Source organism: Dreissena polymorpha, chromosome 1 (assembly GCF_020536995.1).
Source record: "Dreissena polymorpha isolate Duluth1 chromosome 1, UMN_Dpol_1.0, whole genome shotgun sequence".
NCBI classification, from domain to species: Eukaryota; Metazoa; Mollusca; class Bivalvia; order Myida; family Dreissenidae; genus Dreissena; species Dreissena polymorpha.
The window spans coordinates 187,761,987-187,784,291 of NC_068355.1; the positions used below are offsets into that span (position 1 = coordinate 187,761,987).

Genomic DNA, 22,305 nt, shown 5'->3' on the forward strand with positions numbered 1-22,305 from the left:
ACTAAGAATAACATTTTGCCTATTCAGTTGTTTTAAAATTGTCAAAAAAATATACAAACTCAAGATTTATAACCTTTCTAAATTTTATTCATTCATAACGAATAAATAACTTTCAATATATATATTTCTTAACAGACAGATTAATTTTCAGACATTTACATTATAATACAGCAATATACACGTACATTTGTCATGTTAAGTATTTGCACTTTCTATTTTATAATGTTCTAAAAAGATGACAAATGAAATTTTTAAGTATTTATAAAATTCAGTTTGAATTTTAATAGCTAAGTCTTATTGAAAAATGTATTTTAAATGCTTATATAAGAAAAATAAAATAGGTCTCACACCTAGGAAAACAAAGTTTAGAGTCCAAACGGCATTCTCAACATTTCATAATGTCCATATTTACAGACAAATGCACTTTTTGGTATATCTTCTTCTTTGAGTGGGATCTGGAAATAACCACTAGTAAGGTCAAATGTGCTAAAATATTTAGCACCAGCTACAGCATCTAGGCAATCTTGCACTCGCGGCAGGGGAAATCCATCTGGTTTGACAAGGGCATTTACTCTTCTATAATCTATACATGGTCGGACCTGTCCATTTTTTTTCATCTTCTTCATCATTTTTCTTATTACTCCCTTGTCCAGTAACTCTTCTATTGCCTTTTTTTCTGCTTCCGCATAAGCCATTGGCACTCTTCTTGGAGCTTGTTTCACTGGTTGTGCATCACCTGTATTGATAGGGTGCTCTGTTAAGTTTGTCAAACCTATGTCAAGGTCATTTTTAGAAAAACTATCTTGAAATCTAATGAGCAGCTTTGCTATGACTTGTTTTTCTTCTTCATTGCAATTTTTAACAGACGTATCGTACAATTTTTGTAAGTGTTCTGGAATTTCTTTATTTTCTAAGGATATTTCTTCTTGCACGTTATTGATAATTTGCTCCGATTTGTGACTGAAAGTAACTCGGCGTACTGAGAAATGATTGTCCTCTTTCTCTGTGTGTTCTTGACCTTTAAGTGTACTTTTTATACTGTCAATTTGTTCGGCTTGGCCTAATACTGAGTCTTGATTAATATCCACACTATATGGGAATGGATTTAAAAGACGTATTTTGCTTGTCGGGTTTCTATTTATATCAACTAATACTGAGGCCATCTTCAATGGATATGTTTCACAAAAGTGTTGTGTAGGTTCTACAATAAAATCTGTTTTTTGAGACACATCATCTAATTCTTTACGCTCAATAAACACATCAATGACCGCTTCGCTGAGAGGTGGAATAATGAAATGGTCAGCTGCTGTTACTTTTCGAACATCGTTTTTCATTCCAATTTGAATACATGGTATATTTTTGCCTTTCAAAACTATGACTCCCTTTGACAAAAGTATATCTGCGGGACCTCCATCATCATTTTGCAGAATGTCTATTCCTAACAAAACATCATCCTCAATTTCAGCAACAATCAATTCTTTGTACATTGAAACTGGCCCTAATTCAATATTAAAAAATGCTTTTCCACATTCTTTTAAAGGAATTCCACTTGCACCTGTCAAACAAGCTGATTTGTTAAGCTGAGGTCTAATTTTAGGGTCCAATTTATTGTAAACTCTGTCTGAAATGATTGTTCTTGTTGCTCCGGTATCAGTTGTTAAAATAACTGGCACATTTTCAATATTACCTTTGATATAGACACCACTACTAAATGCTCTTTTGCGCCGCACAATTTCTTCGGCTACACTTGCTGAGTCATCATGGCCATTTATGCTTGCCAGGACCTCCCCTCGGCCAATCGGCTTGGTCCTTCCATGTTTAAAGGCTGATTTTGATAAAAGTCTTTTCTTGCAACTTGCCCAATCTGATACCTGGCATTCTTCAATGGACAATCCCTAGCAAAATGATTTTCTTGGTTACAAGAATAACACTTAATTGTCTTGGGTTTTTGCTTAAAACCATGTTCAGTAGTTTGTTGTTGTTGTTGGGCTTGGGTTAACTGATTTAGTTTTTCAAGAACTTGTTGCAATACATCAGTTTCTTTGCTTTTTGCAGCCTCTCCTGAAATATCAGTCTTCATGTCACATGTTTTGGTATTTTCTGAATTAAATTGCTTTTGCTGGCTCTTGTTTGGGACTCTATAGGCATGTTGGCTAGTGTCGTCATTATCTGTTTCAATCACTTCATAATCTATTTCATTTTCTGATCCCGAAGTTCTACGCACAAATTTTCTCTTTCTGTCATTGTGAAATTGATGCCTAGTTCTGGTTTGTATGTAATTTACAACATGGTACACTGCTTCATCAATGTCCTCGGGTTCCTTAATAAACTCAATTTCTGACCGCACTTCTTCATCTCGTAGACCGTCCAGGAATCTTCTCACTAAATCTTCTTGCCGTGTTCTGTAGTCTCTCCTTGTATGGGCTTTGTCACACAGACGTTTAAGTTCTGCAGCATACTCCTCAGCTGTTTCACCTACTTTCTGATCTCGTTTGCTAAATTTTACAGCAAAAATTCTTGGAGTTTCTATGACCCTAAATCTGTTGTTAATTTCACTAACAAGTTCTCTATAGTTGGTTAAAACTTCATGATTCATTTGAGTGAACACAAATTCACCAGCACTGCCTTGCAATTTTGGTAATAAATTGTCAAGTTTTTCTTCTTCATTCCAATGAAGTCTTTCAGCAATAATTTCAAACCTGTTAATCCATACTTTCCACTCATCTTTGCCAGTAAAAGAAGGGATTTTCATGCTTGAACTGCATTTATGAGGGTTTACACTTCTTGTTTGCCTGTCATAAGACCTGTTCTCCCTTGGGTGCTGGTAGCCAATGTCCCACATTTGTTCACCCTGAACTCTGTCATTACGGAAATGGTTATTGTTTGCTTCCTGTTCCTGGGGGGAAATTTGTACTTGTTTGTTGTTTTTATCACATAAATTTGCTAGAAGTGTTGTAACATTCTGTAAAGCATTTGACATCTGATTTTGCATTGACACCATATTTGTGACTGCATCTTTCATCCAGTCGGTTGTATAGCCATTTGACATTTCTACGTTGGAAACACTTTTGTTTAATCTAGGGGTACTGGACTTAGATGATGATGGTGCTGTTTTATTTTCTTGATATGGTTCTTCAGAATGCTGGTTAGCTGCTGTTCTGAAGAATACTTCATTCTCTTGTTCTGATTCGGAGTCTGACATTTTGCTTTCGAAGACTGGATTCAATCGCTGAATCTATGTAGAAATCAAAGATTCCACTTCGCTGCCACCATAAATTATGTCACGAGCCGAGCGGTAGCTGTGATTTTACTTCAGTTTCTTTAACTTTTCCAAACTTGAAGCTTTTATTCAAGTTTAACATGGAACTAAAATGGACTCTGATAAACAGTAAACTAAGAATAACATTTTGCCTATTCAGTTGTTTTAAAATTGTCAAAAAATATACAAACTCAAGATTTATAACCTTTCTAAATTTTATTCATTCATAACGAATAAATAAATAACAACTTTCAATATATATATTTCTTAACAGAGAGATTAATTTTCAGACATTTGCATTATAATACAGCAATATACACGTACATTTGTCATGTTAAGTATTTGCACTTTCTATTTTATAATGTTCTAAAAAGATGACAAATGCAATTTTTAAGTATTTATAAAATTCAGTCTGAATTTTAATAGCTAAGTCTTATTGAAAAATGTATTTTAAATGCTTATATAAGAAAAATAAAATAGGTCTCACACCTAGGAAAACAAAGTTTAGAGTCCTCGAATGAGAATTTTCAGTGCCTTTTATACTCTCCAAAAGCGCACACATAACGTTGTGCAATAATAACGTAAAAGCGCACATATGAATTGTGCACAAAAAGCGCACAAACAACGAGCAGTAAAGCGCGCAAGAGCGCACAATAAAATTTGAGCGTTCTTGACACGGTAAATGTCACTCATATTAAAATGATATTTCTGACGATATTACAATGAAGCAGTAGTCAAATACATATCAATTAAATCAATAAATCATTTATAAAGATGACTATTACCTTTTTAAACAATTTTTAAGAAGGAATATGAGTATTTAACAAAAGATATTGTATGACGAAACTGTCAAAATACTGTAGTCAGTGTAAACTACCCAGAAGGCACTTATGTCAGCATCAGGAAATCAACTTCCTGTTTATGCAAAAATGGCTGCCACATTAACAGACGCTTAAACAATGAGACTTTTAAAAAGGATATTACAAATAATAAAGAAGCGCAAAAGGTAGGCATCGGCTGTTATCAGCTCTAACTTCCACACAGCATCCAATAAAAGCATTAAATAACAGTGACATAGTCATTTAGATGCAAAACATAAACGGTAAAAATGAACAATGTACATGAACATAAACACATGTTTTCATAAACAATCTAGGGCATGACATTATGTTACTATTCTATTATTGCATAATTTATCGAATCGGCGAGGCTTAACATACCATGGCCTGAAATGCGTATATGAGTGTTTTGACCCTTTACCACTTAGATACGTACTTTCAAGCATGTGTAGTCCCTTAGAAAGTACTTTTAAATTAAAGGCCTTTCATCAATTTTTAAAGGCTTCATTTCCAAACCTTAGATACTGGTGAGTAGCGAACAGCATAAAACCTGAACAAATTGCGAGTTACTCCAAGGCTGTTCTGGTTGTATGCTGTTTGCACATAGTCATTTTCACTTTGCTTCTGAATGGGAGAGGGTTTAATATTATACTGCGTGGTTGATATATACGGGAATTCTTCAGCAAATACAAAAGCTTTTTACAAGTAAAAAGCTAACGTAATAAAAAGTATTTAAAAACATCTTATCCTAATGCTCACGCACGCGCATTTGCAATAATCAAATTGTAGTTCGGCCGAGTTAGATACATTGCTTTTTTCAAATCAGATAGTGTTGCAATCTACTATTGTTCTTATCACTTTCTGGCTGGAATCTGAGCGGCATTAAAAAAGGTATTTAAGGTCATACAATGGCGAAAAATACGAATCTCGGAATGGACGTCGCCAAATTGTCTGTCACGTGTTTGCATCCCACTTTTATTTATAATCTGAATCAGCCTGTTAACAGATTTATTTCTGAGAAAACTGGTAATAATGCTTGTGCGTAAAGTGTCGTCCCAGATCAGCATGTGCAGTGCATTTTCGTTAAAATGAAGTCTCTTCTTAGCAAAAATCCAATTAATGCGGAAAGTGTCGTCCCTGATTAGCCTGTGCGGACTGCACGGGCTAATCTGGGACGACACTTTGCGCACATGCATTATGTCCAGTTTTCTCAGACTCATTTAGTCCAGTTACTCAGGACTATGAAATATCGGTTGAATGTTTTCAATGTAAAATTGTATTGTTGGTATATATCAAATCGCTCCATTGGTGCAAAATGGTACCACATACCGTTAAATTTAAAGTACACAAGGTACCTTTTTGCACAATTGGTCGAAATAAAACAATGAAGCGCACGCGAATGAAATTGATAAAAGACTGATCCTTTAATGCTACTTTGACTTTTGAGCTGAAAATACTGTCTATGATTGGTCGGCTAAGTAAGGGCATAAGATTGCTGATGATGGGCGTTAGGTAACTAAAGTTAACATATTATCAGAACTGTTAAAATAACTGTATTGACTGTGATCTGTGAAAAAGGGGTTAAATGCATTTGCGTAAAGTGTCGTTCCAATCTGGGACGACACTTTACGCACATGCATTGAACCCCTTTTTTACGGAGCATGACCCCTTTATAATCTGCTCTTGGTCTGCCATCCACGAGTGTTATTTGAAACCTTGGCGTTGTCCGATGCCAAGTTTTGTTTTCAACTATAACTTGCAAGATTCAAAGGCTAACACTGGGACGGATGATTTAAGTCTATAAGTAAGGGAATAAATAATATATACCCATCACGTAGTTGTTAGATCATCAGGGGTATATTAGAGGAGACTAAAAGTTGATACGCTCCGCTTATGGAAATTACAGATACTTTTCATAGTTCACAAGAGGTCTCTAAAAAGAGAGTTTTATCGTCCATGTTATTGCGATAAAATCCTCTGTCTACATTACCTGCACATGAATAAGTAATGAATTTCAAAACGGAAGATTACAGATAAGTTCTGAGGTTTTGGAATCCTACCTTTGCGCAGAGACCCGGTGTGGTTTTATGTGATATGGATGAGAAGAAGAAAGAAGATTGTTATTTATTTAAAGTGTTTTCAGACATAATTTAGAATTTCAAAGTACTAACTTCTATTATGGACTAATTGTTTTCTCCTGTTTTGTTTTTTTATTAATTTTCAGCGGAATTCCAAATGATAGAACGAGTACCCAGCGAAATTGTAGGTCAATTAGAACTTGAAGTTATTAGTACATTTAACAAACTACCTAAGCTGTCGCTAAGCAAATAGACGACAATGCACTCATATCAGGATATTAGAGCAAATACAACATTGATAAAAGAAAAAATATTCAGTATCAAACAATGTCCGTGTAATGTGCATTATATATTCATGAAAGAACACTGAGTTAAATTAAATGCAGTCGTTGCAAACTCATGGGCAATGATCAGTGGATACAGAGTCCGTCCATATACCGTATTTTCGTTTTTCGTCTTAAATTTGACAACCTTAATACGAAAATAAACACATATTTAATTCGTATACCGATTTTGAAAGAACCTAAACTTAAAACTACTGAAACCAAATAATTTTCTTTACATCATTTTTGTTGTTCCCATAAAACAAACATAAATAAAACATAGCCGTTAATTATACAGGTATGTTGTTAAACGTCAGAATGAGAAATATGAAATAAGACTCTTAATATAATTGCTTATTTATTTTTAAGTTTCATTACTCATTTCCAAAAAAAATATAGTTATCATCTATACAAAAAGTATATAAAAAAAAATTATTTTAACGTTGGCGCATATACTAATTTGGTATATTGAAATTCCTATAAGCTTCTTAAAAACAAACAACAGACGTGAAACCCAAGTGTTTTCGTTCAAAAAATTATTTTATGTGTATTCAAAATATGTCATGCATTAAACAATTTATGCCTAGCGTCTAGAAAAAAGGCCATGGCAAACAGCGCAGACCCAGATGAGACGCCGCTTGAGGCGTCTCATCTGGGTCCGCGCTGTTTGCTTACAGGAATTTCTGTAAGAAATATTCTAAATATATAAATAAAAATACTAATCCCTAATTTTGGATTGAAATTGATCCAATTTAGAATAATGGGAGAGTCCACTAGGCATACATGGGTTAAAAGTCCCAGTGGTATTAGTTGCTCTATGGCTTTAAACTCCTCATTGTAAACACTATTTTCATATGACAAAATGTTCTTCCTTTGATATTGTATCCGCATTTCTCCTTCCCACATGCTTCAATAGCATAACTTCGATTTCCGATTCTTCTTAAATTATTAAAAGCAACAGCTTTCCCTCATGACATCATCAAACGTTACTTAAACAAAACTTTTGTTGTTATTAAGTATCTGGTTGACACATTCATTTCCTCGCATTTTCATTTTCGACCGCCGAATTTTAAAAAAGTACCAGTTTGCACTCCTCCTGTTCAATATTATGGGCACAAAATACGTTTCACGAAATACGTTTTCTTTCATGTTATGCTCAATTATTCGTTTACTAATGAAACGCTATTTTCTACCGCTACGTTATTGCAGTTTATTGTTAGTGATGTTCCGAATAAGAATTGTATCTCGATAACAGAAGCTCCGAATTATAAGTTCTGTTAATTTATAACTTAATTGTACATAAATGTACAAGATTATTTTAATTTTGCACACACCAATACTAATAAGTGCTGCGATTCATTCGAAAGATCCCATGAGACCACCTTTTAAAAGGCATTCTGACAAAGATTAAATACGGGCCGTACTCTGTGAAAAGAGGGTTTGATGCTTGTGCGTAAAGTGTCGTCCCAGATTAGCCTGTGAAGTCCGTACAGGCTAATCAGGGACGACACTTTCTGCTTTTACGGTAATTTTGGTTTGCAGATAGTCTCTTCTTATAAAAAAAAAACCAGTTGATGTGCCTCTTAACAAATAGTTTAAATAATCAAGCTCGCGTAACGAGAGCCTTCACGATTGCAATGTGAATATATAAGTCGTGTTCTGAGAAAACTGGGCATAATGCATATGCGTTAACGGTCGTCCCAGATTAGCTTTGTAGCCGCACAGGCTGATCAAGAACGACATTTTCAGCTTTAATAGATTTTTTTGCTTAAAGGAAGTCCCTTTTTACCTAAAAATCTAGCTTAAGCGGAAATTGTCGTCCCTGATAAGCATGTGCGGACTGTAGGCACATGCATTAAGCCCAGTTTTCTCAGTACACGACTCATATTATTATCGCAATATCAAATTAATTTATGAACAGGACTGATAAATGTTATAAAACATCAAAACCTTCTTATGTTCTTACTTTATGGAAAATTCACGAGCAAATTAACGCCAAAACCGACAAATTGACTCGTGTTTGATATATAATTGATCACAATTTGTCCATGTTTCCTATGAACGTATTTGCACAAATTGATTGGGATTACACAACTGAGTACCTGTTTTGAGTACATGAAAGCAAAACATTATTTGCAATTGAAACAAAAACGTTACGTTGTTATGCTCGACTTCGTTTGGAATGTATTAAAGTCGTTAATACAATATCGTTTTATCGATTTAAAAATAGTAATACGATCGTATATACGCGTAAGTCCTCAGCAAATTTTGACTGTACAAACAGTATATGCATGGGTATAAAGCGTTCAGTGTCGCGGTGTTCAGGGACTCTTTCTTCTGAACTTGTATTCAAGCTTATTATAAATTAACGTTTAAATTGCCAGTTACATAGTACGCTATTTGCTGTTTTCAGTAAATAAAGCCTTAGTTGTTTATTTTATAAGCATTCGCTATTTAAATGGTATGTGGGTCATGAAAACAGAAAAAAAAGATTTATCAAAATTACAAAATACGTGTTGCAAAAACGCGAACTTCACGAGGCAGTCAGCAAAACAGAACAAACTGGTTAAACAGTAACAAATTACATGCAAACACTTTACACTTACATACGATTTTTAAAGCACATAATCGGAAAGACTGACACAAATTATCTGTTGCAAAATGAGAACTTTTGTGGTTTTTTAAAAACCTTCTTATCGCCGGTTTTAACCATTAATCATGTGAAAGCATTTCTTAAGTATGTTTTCGTTTCGTATGTATCATATCGGCCGTGATCTGGAATAAAGGTTTTAATGCATGTGCGTAAAGTGTCATCCCAGATTAGCCTGTGCAGTCCTAACAGGCTAATAGGGAAGACACTTTCTGCCTAAATTGGACTTTTCTAAGAATATACTTTCTTCAAACTAATATTGTAATAAAAGCTGACTGCACAGGTCAATCTCGGACGACACTTTACGCACATGCATTAAAACCTTTATTCACAGAGCACGGCTCATATGTTTGTGTCTGTGGCTTTAGTATAAATCCCTCTCTCTCACGGAAACATAGTCAATAAGATGCCAGTGTATTGAGCGAAGGTTCATCCATGACGTTCAGTAACGGGTTGGTTGGCGGAAGATCGTGTTTGTGATCAGCGGTTCTTGTTTCGCGCATGATCCCGTTTTTTTAATTTTATCCAGAATCCCAAAGTTCAGTTGTTTTTCCATAGACTTATTAAATGTTATAGAGTGCACGGGCATACATCACTCTGCAATAGAAACCTGCCATCTTAACTCGTTATATCAACATGCTCAATGATCACATTTCGTGTTTAAAAAGTCCTAAGGCCATTGATAAGCGTCAAATTATCCCAACAAGAGTTGTTCATGATTATGGATAATACGGTTTGTTTGCAATTTCAGATTAAACATAACAATTATCTAATGTGTGAACCCGCCCGTGAACTTGACCTACACGGTTGCCTGAGAAAATCAAAATTTGAGGATTCACGACGTATTCAATGCAGAAATAACTACCCTTTCTGGAAATGTACATGTATTGTAATATTTTGACAAATGCTGGGTCAAATTCTAAGAAATAACACGATACACAATTCGCGTGACCTACGTTCATTTACATGTACATTAGATATGTACATTTCCAGAAAGGAAATTCATTTCTGCGTTGAATAAGACCGAGTTCATGGAAATCGATGCACTATAGATGAAGTTATGGATGTTCAAAGCGATGTGTGTTTTCGGGTTGACTATATATATATATATATATATATATATATATATATATATATATATATATATATATATATATATATATATATATATATATATATATTTCATTGGCGTGTTTTTTCACCGTTTACCTTTTCACGGAGGATTTACCGATTAAAGCGATATTTCAAAGTCAATGTAGTAATGTCTACATTTACATTCACCCAACCTTGTTTCTTAGACAGACGCCGTTAACGTTGCCTTTGGTAAACTTGCTACCAAACAGACACCAACCGTCCATATACGGCGGACCGTGCCGTTGACGAAAATACGAAATCGCGTTTAATTGAAGACCAGTCGTGCACCCACACAGTGTCTCACAACGTCTCATGATGGGTGAATCTCGAGCAGATATTCCTCATCCGAAGCGTCAAGATTTACAACAGGAATGTAGGACGTAAGTGTGAACCTTTAATTTGGTGAAACTCATAATTAATGGGTTTGTCGTGCGTTGTCATTTCTTGTGTGGAAAATCGTTATGAAAATATATTGTAAAATGTAAAAAGGTTCAATCGTTTATATAAAAAGATTGTCAAAATAATATGTTTCGTATCAGAATCTTTATATGTGTTGTAAGTCAATATGTTTGGTCAAACAATGCCGTGTTTGGTAATGCATATTTACACAACTCTCTTCGGCGTATGGAATTCAGACATGTCTAGTAATAGACAGTTAACAAGAACCCTAACCATATGAGTCGCGTTCTGAGAAAACCGGGCATAGTACATGTGCGTTAAGTGTCGTCCCGGATTAGCTTGTGCAGCCCGCACAGCTAATCAGTGACGACACTTTCCGCTTTTATGTCATTTTTCGTATAAATGAAGTCTTTTCTTAGCAAAAATCCAATTTAGGCGGAAAGTGTCGTCCCTTATTAGCCTGTGCGGACTGCACAGGCTAATCTGGAACGACACTTAACGCACATGCATTAAGCCCAGTTTTCTCAGAACGCGGCTCTTATATGCGTCGTGTAGGACATTCGTCAATTGTCTAAAATAAAAGATAAGCGCATGGTTACAATAATTTGTCACGAGTATGCATCTGCATATAGAGTAATAATTCCTATACTCCTGCACAAGCTAATCCGGGACGACACTTAACGCACATGTACTATGACCGGTTTTCTCAGAACGCGACTCATATGGTTAGGGTTCTTGTTAACTGTCTATTACTAGACATGTCTGAATTCCATACGCCGAAGAGAGTTGTGTAAATATGCATTACCAAACACGGCATTGTTTGACCAAACATATTGACTTACAACACATATAAAGATTCTGATACGAAACATATTATTTTGACAATCTTTTTATATAAACGATTGAACGGTTTTACATTTTACAATATATTTTCATAACGATTTTCCACACAAGAAATGACAACGCACGACAAACCCATTAATTATGAGTTTCACCAAATTAAAGGTTCACACTTACGTCCTACATTCCTGTTGTAAATCTTGACGCTTCGGATGAGGAATATCTGCTCGAGATTCACCCATCATGAGACGTTGTGAGACACTGTGTGGGTGCACGACTGGTCTTCAATTAAACGCGATTTCGTATTTTCGTCAACGGCACGGTCCGCCGTATATGGACGGTTGGTGTCTGTTTGGTAGCAAGTTTACCAAAGGCAACGTTAACGGCGTCTGTCTAAGAAACAAGGTTGGGTGAATGTAAATGTAGACATTACTACATTGACTTTGAAATATCGCTTTAATCGGTAAATCCTCCGTGAAAAGGTAAACGGTGAAAAAACACGCCAATGAAATATATATATATATATATATATATATATATATATATATATATATATATATATATATATATATATATATATATATAGTCAACCCGAAAACACACATCGCTTTGAACATCCATAACTTCATCTATAGTGCATCGATTTCCATGAACTCGGTCTTATTCAACGCAGAAATGAATTTCCTTTCTGGAAATGTACATATCTAATGTACATGTAAATGAACGTAGGTCACGCGAATTGTGTATCGTGTTATTTCTTAGAATTTGACCCAGCATTTGTCAAAATATTACAATACATGTACATTTCCAGAAAGGGTAGTTATTTCTGCATTGAATACGTCGTGAATCCTCAAATTTTGATTTTCTCAGGCAACCGTGTAGGTCAAGTTCACGGGCGGGTTCACACATTAGATAATTGTTATGTTTAATCTGAAATTGCAAACAAACCGTATTATCCATAATCATGAACAACTCTTGTTGGGATAATTTGACGCTTATCAATGGCCTTAGGACTTTTTAAACACGAAATGTGATCATTGAGCATGTTGATATAACGAGTTAAGATGGCAGGTTTCTATTGCAGAGTGATGTATGCCCGTGCACTCTATAACATTTAATAAGTCTATGGAAAAACAACTGAACTTTGGGATTCTGGATAAAATTAAAAAAACGGGATTTATTTAAAGAAAAACGCCCAATGGTATCACGTGTCAAGTACTCGAAACGTATTAAGACGGCACCTACTCATGCCAGCGTGGTGGTACTCTTAAACCCTCGATGAATTAAGAATCTCTACCTAAGTGCGTGAATACTGGAATCGGCGGACTGCGCGGAGGAACCACCAGACGATCAACGGGCAAGAAGGTGATTCTCAGCAAGGCGTTGTGGCACGCTACGGGCACGACAAGACACAAAAGAAATCGTGGACGTCCACTACATCCGTCTCTTTCTCAAGCCGTCTCGACCCTGTTCGTCGACGAACTGCGAAAATCTTCCTCACTGAAATCTAAGTCATCACACAAGTCATTCTGCCATCATCAACCTCGCCCCATCGATCAGAACAACAAGTGCTGTGGCGACGGGCGAACGACGAACCGGCAGATGCGGGCACACTGGAAGCCGTAAGCGTAATCCTGCACGCAGGCGGTCTAGGTCATTGGTTCCCCCTTAAGTTACAAGGAGCAGCAGTGGAGTCCGGCAGATCCATAGACGACTGAGCAGCCCTCTTTAAGAATGCACTGCTCACTTACAGGTATGAGGAAAGGGCTAGAAAAGGTGTCCTAATAATTGCTCGCTCAAACCTTCCCAAGACTGCTTATCGCGGCTGGAAGGGGGCCCTACACCAGCAGTCGGAACAAAAAGAAAACAAATAGAACGAGAACAGTTCTTCTCACATTAGACGTATTTTACGTGCGCAAACCTGTGCGCAGGTACCATACAGACATACCACACTAGAATAGCTCTGATAGGGAACGAACACGTCAGATACGGAATTGACATCGTAGACTTCCCAGTAAGCTCCTATTTATGGAAGGAAGGAAGCATCGTACTATGCTCAGCTCCTAAGCCTTTACCCAGAAGAAGTGAAAACAAAGTTCTACGCAGACCTTCATACCGTCATTACCGAGTCCTTGGACACAATGGAGTGGGCCAATGCAACATGAATGGTCTTCTTTTGCCCCAAACATGCGCGAAGTAAGAACCGCTGATCACAAACACGATCTTCCGCCAACCAACCCGTTACTGAACGTCATGGATGAACCTTCGCTCAATACACTGGCATCTTATTGACTATGTTTCCGTGAGAGAGAGGGATTTATACTAAAGCCACAGACACAAACATATGAGCCGTGCTCTGTGAATAAAGGTTTTAATGCATGTGCGTAAAGTGTCGTCCGAGATTGACCTGTGCAGTCAGCTTTTATTACAATATTAGTTTGAAGAAAGTATATTCTTAGAAAAGTCCAATTTAGGCAGAAAGTGTCTTCCCTATTAGCCTGTTAGGACTGCACAGGCTAATCTGGGATGACACTTTACGCACATGCATTAAAACCTTTATTCCAGATCACGGCCGATATGATACATACGAAACGAAAACATACTTAAGAAATGCTTTCACATGATTAATGGTTAAAACCGGCGATAAGAAGGTTTTTAAAAAACCACAAAAGTTCTCATTTTGCAACAGATAATTTGTGTCAGTCTTTCCGATTATGTGCTTTAAAAATCGTATGTAAGTGTAAAGTGTTTGCATGTAATTTGTTACTGTTTAACCAGTTTGTTCTGTTTTGCTGACTGCCTCGTGAAGTTCGCGTTTTTGCAACACGTATTTTGTAATTTTGATAAATCTTTTTTTTCTGTTTTCATGACCCACATACCATTTAAATAGCGAATGCTTATAAAATAAACAACTAAGGCTTTATTTACTGAAAACAGCAAATAGCGTACTATGTAACTGGCAATTTAAACGTTAATTTATAATAAGCTTGAATACAAGTTCAGAAGAAAGAGTCCCTGAACACCGCGACACTGAACGCTTTATACCCATGCATATACTGTTTGTACAGTCAAAATTTGCTGAGGACTTACGCGTATATACGATCGTATTACTATTTTTAAATCGATAAAACGATATTGTATTAACGACTTTAATACATTCCAAACGAAGTCGAGCATAACAACGTAACGTTTTTGTTTCAATTGCAAATAATGTTTTGCTTTCATGTACTCAAAACAGGTACTCAGTTGTGTAATCCCAATCAATTTGTGCAAATACGTTCATAGGAAACATGGACAAATTGTGATCAATTATATATCAAACACGAGTCAATTTGTCGGTTTTGGCGTTAATTTGCTCGTGAATTTTCCATAAAGTAAGAACATAAGAAGGTTTTGATGTTTTATAACATTTATCAGTCCTGTTCATAAATTAATTTGATATTGCGATAATAATATGAGTCGTGTACTGAGAAAACTGGGCTTAATGCATGTGCCTACAGTCCGCACATGCTTATCAGGGACGACAATTTCCGCTTAAGCTAGATTTTTAGGTAAAAAGGGACTTCCTTTAAGCAAAAAAATCTATTAAAGCTGAAAATGTCGTTCTTGATCAGCCTATGCGGCTACAAAGCTAATCTGGGACGACCGTTAACGCATATGCATTATGCCCAGTTTTCTCAGAACACGACTTATATATTCACATTGCAATCGTGAAGGCTCTCGTTACGCGAGCTTGATTATTTAAACTATTTGTTAAGAGGCACATCAACTGGTTTTTTTTTATAAGAAGAGACTATCTGCAAACCAAAATTACCGTAAAAGCAGAAAGTGTCGTCCCTGATTAGCCTGTACGGACTTCACAGGCTAATCTGGGACGACACTTTACGCACATGCATCAAACCCTCTTTTCACAGAGTACGGCCCGTATTTAATCTTTGTCAGAATGCCTTTTAAAAGGTGGTCTCATGGGATCTTTCGAATGAATCGCAGCACTTATTAGTATTGGTGTGTGCAAAATTAAAATAATCTTGTACATTTATGTACAATTAAGTTATAAATTAACAGAACTTATAATTCGGAGCTTCTGTTATCGAGATACAATTCTTATTCGGAACATCACTAACAATAAACTGCAATAACGTAGCGGTAGAAAATAGCGTTTCATTAGTAAACGAATAATTGAGCATAACATGAAAGAAAACGTATTTCGTGAAACGTATTTTGTGCCCATAATATTGAACAGGAGGTGTGCAAACTGGTACTTTTTTAAAATTCGGCGGTCGAAAATGAAAATGCGAGGAAATGAATGTGTCAACCAGATACTTAATAACAACAAAAGTTTTGTTTAAGTAACGTCCATTTACTGGATTGGTAGTACATTGCATTGCAACGAACTCTGTACCATTGCAGACCCATTACGGACAGTTTATGCTTGAGTGTGCTTTGGAAACACTGCATGCACGCCGAGAACCTATATTTGTATTTGGGGTCCAAATTAACTTTGGATTGGTAGTACATTGCAGTGCAGTGTTTCATAACACTTTGTTGACGTCTGTACACTACTTACATCACGTGAAAAACAATACTCCGCAATTGCTCACTATACGATAATACAAGATCAAAGAATAGATCGCGTTTGTAAATATTTGTAAATTATTATTTCGACACAAAAATTACAACAAAATGCATTGAAACTAAATCGTTAAAATTATAGGACACGTATCGTTATTCACGCACGCATCGAGTTTCATCAGATCGTATATTGCACTTTTAAGAGGTCGGACTCGGGGATAAAAAACATGATTATTGTGTGCCAGTCTCGTCTAGTATAAACATACAAACACAATGCTTTTATATAATTGTATATTTGCTCAATATTTGAATATATTTTCATCTCGAAATTACAAAAAAAAGTACAAAAAGAAAACAATAAAAAAAATATTTAATTAAACATTTGCAGGTGTACATAGAAATAAGAAATGTTACATTGATTCATTGATAACACATTCATATATTTGTATGTATGTGCGATTAATTTATTCATAATTTTGTGTAAGTATTTTTTTTAATGTTTTCAATGTTTATCCACTTGACAAAACCAGGTATGCTACATGTAGCAAAAGCATTTATATCATATTGACGCATGTGCGCAGCGGGTAATCAGATTCCCCGCTGCGGTATTCAGATTATCACCTGCAATCGGAGGCAATTTAATAACACCCCGCTAATTAGATAGCAGGATTAACAGCTTCAATAAGTTGTGATTTAATTAAAACCCCGCTGATAGTTTACCTATGTATTCCGTTGATATTTCTATCATGAATTCAATGAAACACAAGTTAAATGCCCCATCTGTTATATTTCTTTATAAATTTTAATGGTATTCATACCTGGTTTTTTATCATTGTTCACCTTTGTTATTACAAGCATGATCTTGAATTATGCAACACCTTCTTAGCATATGTATATGTAACTGTTGTATATACATTTTTTCTATTTTTTCATTACATTGTTCTGTTCTTATTCTAACTTTACAACCTTCTTTGCACATGTATATGTAACATAGTTGTATATATTTTTCTTTCGTTTTAAATTCTGTATTCTATCTTTTATTCAAATTTTACTACCTTCATTGCATATGTTACATAGTTGTGTATATATTTATTTCATTTTTTTATTCTTTCTATCTTTTATTCTAACTACACTACCTCCTTTGAACATGTATATGTAACATAGTTGTATATATATATATATTCTTCTTTTTTTTATTCTATCTTTCTATCTATACTACCTTCTTTGCATATGTATATGTAACATAGTTGTATATATATATTTTCAATATTTGTACTGTATGTTTTTGTGATATGTACCACTTATTATGTATTATATTTTTATATACACATTCCGGCCAAAATGACGGTGTATGTCCTGGATTTTTTTTTTAAATATTATTACATTCTACTATATTCTGATTTGGAATTGAGGATAACACATTCATTGACAGACAAGCTTGTCTAAATCTGTGCAGTTTTATTTCAAAACAACATCTGCAAATTTTAACGTCTTATTTATATAGTTCGGCCTATGTTTTTTTTTATTTTCTCGTTTAAATATTTGGGACTATTTCGGCCTATTTTTTACGAAATTCAAAATTTGGCTCTTTCAAGAGGTGGCCTCCACGTGGCGAGAGCTGGGCAACATATTCATTATGTTGGCAAACAACCTCGTTTATATATAGAGAGAACTTGAGTGCTTTGCAGTGATTTAGTGCTGTGCAGGGGTGATAGGCTGTATGACTCATTTTCTTGACACCTGACGGTTTGTACAGCGGTTTAAGTTCTTGTGTGGATTTACCGAAATCCCCGCTAAGAGGCAACATATGCTTGCTTAATAATTAACATTAATATCATTATTATCACTACTATAAGAAAGTACTATAATGCTTTCTTTATGCTTAGTAATTAATACTAATATCATTAAACTTGTTGCTTACCGGTGTATTGATGCAGTCGATAACGAGCACCCCGCCGGGACTACAGTAGGGTGCTAATACACACGTGTACCGTGTGCAATACCCGATCCAAGCAACGACGTGTCAGAACGCGGATTTCGATAATACAACCTGTTAAAAATGTGCTCGCTCGTAAATCGAAATCACCGTTACTCCGCTAAGAGGCAGCGTATGGAGTGCTCAAAAATTAATATAAATATCATTATTTGTACAGTTATGCGATGGCAAGAAACAATCATACCAATGACATATTGACCATATAAGGCGTGAATATGGGGGATTTCGGTACTCGGCGGGCGAATGTAGAATTACCGAAATCCCTGGCCTAGTGTTTTTGTCTTTCTGACTGATTTCTACAATAAGTAAGCAATATAATGATTCTTTGACTCTTGCAGGTTTGTACAGCGGGGATTTCGGTACCGGCGCGTGTCTATGCTCTTGTGTAGAATTACCGAAATCCCCGCTAAGAGGCAGCGTACGGTGTCAATAGTGCTTAAAAATTAATATTAATATCATTATTTGTACATCAACAGTTATGCGATGCCAAGAAACAATCATATCAATGACATATTGACCATATAAGGCGTGAATATGAGGGATTTCGGTACTCGGCGGGAAAATGTAGAATTACCGAAATCCCCCCTAAGCGGCAACTTATGCTGTCAAGTGTGCTTAATAATTAACATTAATATTATTTTTTGCACGTTAACATTCAAGCAAAGCCAAAAACCAAGAATACAAATGATATTTTTGACACTTTCAGATGTAAACATGGGGGATTTCGGTACTCTGTGGGCGAATGTAGAATTACCGAAATCCCCGCTACAAGTCCATATTTTTCAAAAGAAGTGAGATATTGTTGTCTGTTTTTGTCTTTACCTCTTCTTTCTAATATCAAAAGCCACCCAGATGATTTTTTGACACTTGAAGAGCTTTACAGCGGGGATTTCTGTTCCTGATCGTGCTTGTGAAAACATGCACTATGGATTCATACGCGGAATCCCAATAACTATGTATATATTTTAGTTTTTCACTACCAAAAATGGAACAAAAACAATTTTTCATCAGTGAATTGATAGTATTTTGCAATATTCTATCTTAATATCCGCAGTATTTTGATAAATAATAAATATTATTGGGGATTTCTGGGGATTTCTGGGGGATTTCTGGGGATTTCGGGCTCGGAATCCCAATAATTATGTATATATTTTAGTTTTTCACTACCAAACATGGATAAAAACAATTTTTCATCAGTGAATTGATTGTATTTTGCAATATTCTATCTTAATATCCGCAGTATTTTGATAAATAATAAATATTATTGGGGATTTCTGGGGATTTCTGGGGATTTCTGGGGATTTCGGGCTCGGAATCCCAATAATTCTGTATATATTTTAGTTTTTCACTACCAAACATGGATAAAAACAACTTTTCATCAGTGAATTGATTGTATTTTGCAATATTCTATCTTAATATCCGCAGTATTTTGATAAATAATAAATATTATTGGGGATTTCTGGGGATTTCTGGGGGATTTCTGGGGATTTCTGGGGATTTCGGGCTCGGAATCCCAATAATTATGTATATATTTTAGTTTTTCACTACCAAACATGGATAAAAACAATTTTTCATCAGTGAATTGATTGTATTTTGCAATATTCTATCTTAATATCCGCAGTATTTTGATAAATAATAAATATTATTGGGGATTTCTGGGGATTTCTGGGGATTTCTGGGGGATTTCTGGGGATTTCGGGCTCGGAATCCCAATAATTATGTATATATTTTAGTTTTTCACTACCAAACATGGATAAAAACAATTTTTCATCAGTGAATTGATTGTATTTTGCAATATTCTATCTTAATATCCGCAGTATTTTGATAAATAATAAATATTATTGGGGATTTCTGGGGATTTCTGGGGGATTTCTGGGGATTTCTGGGGATTTCGGGCTCGGAATCCCAATAATTATGTATATATTTTAGTTTTTCACTACCAAACATGGATAAAAACAATTTTTCATCAGTGAATTGATTGTATTTTGCAATATTCTATCTTAATATCCGCAGTATTTTGATAAATAATAAATATTATTGGGGATTTCTGGGGATTTCTGGGGGATTTCTGGGGATTTCTGGGGATTTCGGGCTCGGAATCCCAATAATTATGTATATATTTTAGTTTTTCACTACCAAACATGGATAAAAACAATTTTTCATCAGTGAATTGATTGTATTTTGCAATATTCTATCTTAATATCCGCAGTATTTTGATAAATAATAAATATTATTGGGGATTTCTGGGGATTTCTGGGGATTTCTGGGGGATTTCTGGGGATTTCGGGCTCGGAATCCCAATAATTATGTATATATTTTAGTTTTTCACTACCAAACATGGATAAAAACAATTTTTCATCAGTGAATTGCTTGTAATTTGCAATATTCTATCTTAATATCCGCAGTATTTTGATAAATAATAAATATTATTGGGGATTTCTGGGGATTTCTGGGGGATTTCTGGGGATTTCTGGGGATTTCGGGCTCGGAATCCCAATAATTATGTATATATTTTAGTTTTTCACTACCAAACATGGATAAAAACAATTTTTTATCAGTGAATTGATTGTATTTTGCAATATTCTATCTTAATATCCGCAGTATTTTGATAATTAATACATAGTATTGGGGATTTCTGGGGATTTCTGTGGATTTCTGGCTTGGAATCTAATAATTATGTATATATTTTAGTTTTTCACTTCCAAACATGGATAATAACAATTTTTCATCAGTGAATTGATTGTATTTTGCAATATTCTATCTTAATATCCGCAGTATTTTGATAAATAATAAATATTATTGGGGATTTCGGGGGATTTCGGGGGATTTCTGGGGATTTCGGGGGATTTCGGTAATTACGGGGATTTCGGTATTTCTACACACCGGTCTTCAGTTGTTATACACGCATTTCAGGTGTTAGACTTAAAGACGTCGAGCTTTACGTCGGGTTATCGGAGGCCGGCTTTCAATCTCGTGAAGGGTTTCACCCTGGAGAGATCGGCGTTTCATACACGTTTGAGCTAGCTACACCGGTGTACGGACAGTGGGTACGGATTACGCGTAGCACTCCTAACGATGTACTCACTCTGTGCGAGGTTGAGGTGGAAGGTGCTCCGTACTCTGCAGCCAATGGTAGGTAAGATATTTATAAAACTATTCTTTCTCGGTTTCATATTGAAAAATACAGAATGTATATGCAACTGGTCGGCGTTGGAACAGGCTCATTACGTGAAAAAAAAACAAACGCGTGAATTTATATTTGAGGATACATGTATTAACTGACCAGTGCCTAGAAGACAGTAGATAGCGACGATGCCGCAGTCAAAACATATCCATACATGTACAAACAAATCCTATTACAAATGCTCGTTCACGTTTTGACAACTCGTTTTCTCGTCTTCAGGCACACGTTATTCGGTTTTCCAAAGATATGTTCACATTGGCACTGCAATCGACGTTTCCGCGAAGGTCCTGTCAAATCTCCTCTGCGCATCAAGCTGTTCCAAAACAGAGAACTGCATCAGCACCCACAACAACAAAGCGACCTTTACCTGCAGCCTGTTCGATTCCTTGACATTCCATCCAAGAGACGTCGAAAATGACACCATTGTTGTCAACAGTATTGCCATAACAGAGAATTCAAGGGAAAAGTTGTTCGGGACATAAACCGTCAATTTTTCTGTCGTGTGTTTCAAAGCCACGTTTAGCAAATTGCAAACATCACTATATTCAACAAAACAAATGCGATAACCGTATCTATCACCAATATACATACAAATCAGCTGTACAAACACAAGACACACCTTACTTTATCACACGTTCCTACAAGTAATGGCAATTGGTTATTTTCAAACCCGTCAGACACAAGACACAAGCCATTGATCCAGTACAAAACATTGCAGACACACAAGGAAAACTAATTTAAAATTCAGTCACCGCCGTAAGAAACGTCAAAGTCGGTCAGCAGCTGGAGCGTGCGCGTCGCGACCGAGGCGAGAGTCGCCCGCAGAAGATCTACTCACTTGTGCGAGTGATTCTGCTAAACCAGCCCTCGAGCCGGACGTCTTCCACACTGCTGGGATTGCTGTCTTCTCCAAGATGCAGCGGACTTGTCACCCGCTGTTTATCGTCGAGAGCTCGCTGACCCGGACCTGCCAGAGGTCCCGTCTGTAGAGGGACGGGGATAGTGGGACAGCAAGATCACCAGTGTGGAGG

The 22,305-nt window shown here is 35.9% G+C and overlaps 1 long non-coding RNA gene across 1 annotated transcript; it reads left to right on the forward strand.

Annotated features, from left to right (window-relative positions):
• Positions 1–10,435: 10,435 nt before the first annotated feature.
• LOC127867772 (uncharacterized) lies at positions 10,436–21,872 on the forward strand. Its single transcript, XR_008043652.1, has 3 exons — positions 10,436–10,663; positions 21,004–21,222; positions 21,494–21,872. It is a non-coding gene; the product is annotated as an uncharacterized LOC127867772 (long non-coding RNA).
• Positions 21,873–22,305: the final 433 nt, after the last annotated feature.